This window comes from Sinocyclocheilus anshuiensis, unplaced genomic scaffold (genome assembly GCF_001515605.1).
Source record: "Sinocyclocheilus anshuiensis isolate Anshui unplaced genomic scaffold, SAMN03320099.WGS_v1.1 scaffold454, whole genome shotgun sequence".
Classification (NCBI taxonomy): domain Eukaryota; kingdom Metazoa; phylum Chordata; class Actinopteri; order Cypriniformes; family Cyprinidae; genus Sinocyclocheilus; species Sinocyclocheilus anshuiensis.
The window spans coordinates 1236969-1237345 of NW_015548217.1; the positions used below are offsets into that span (position 1 = coordinate 1236969).

A 377-nucleotide genomic window follows, 5' to 3' on the forward strand; every position below is an offset into this window, starting at 1 on the left:
AAGCAGCTTCTTCTTACTGCAACTGAGTTTAAAACAAAAGACAGAAAATTATATTATAAAATATGTACGATAAGACAGTCTTCTTGATAAAATAGCAGACATGCTGTACAAACACCTGTGACGCCATAAAGCAGTCCTACAACTGATAACTACACGGATATAAAACTGTACTTCTACTGTAACATGGTAAATATTGTCACACTGCCCAGCCTTAATATAATTACTCCTATTGATATTTTTTATTTTCTTGTCTTATTAATAGCTTATCACACTTCATCAGTTAGATCTGATTGACCGTAATCATTCAAATAAAAAACAAATATAATAATAAATAATATATATATATAATAAAAAAACAATTAAATATCTGTTATTAA

General features: G+C 27.3%; 1 protein-coding gene across 1 annotated transcript in view; it reads left to right on the top strand.

The window, feature by feature from the left end:
* daglb (diacylglycerol lipase, beta) overlaps nucleotides 1-377 on the top strand; it is an 11395-nt gene that overhangs the window by 9794 nt on the left and 1224 nt on the right. The window lies entirely within an intron of this gene.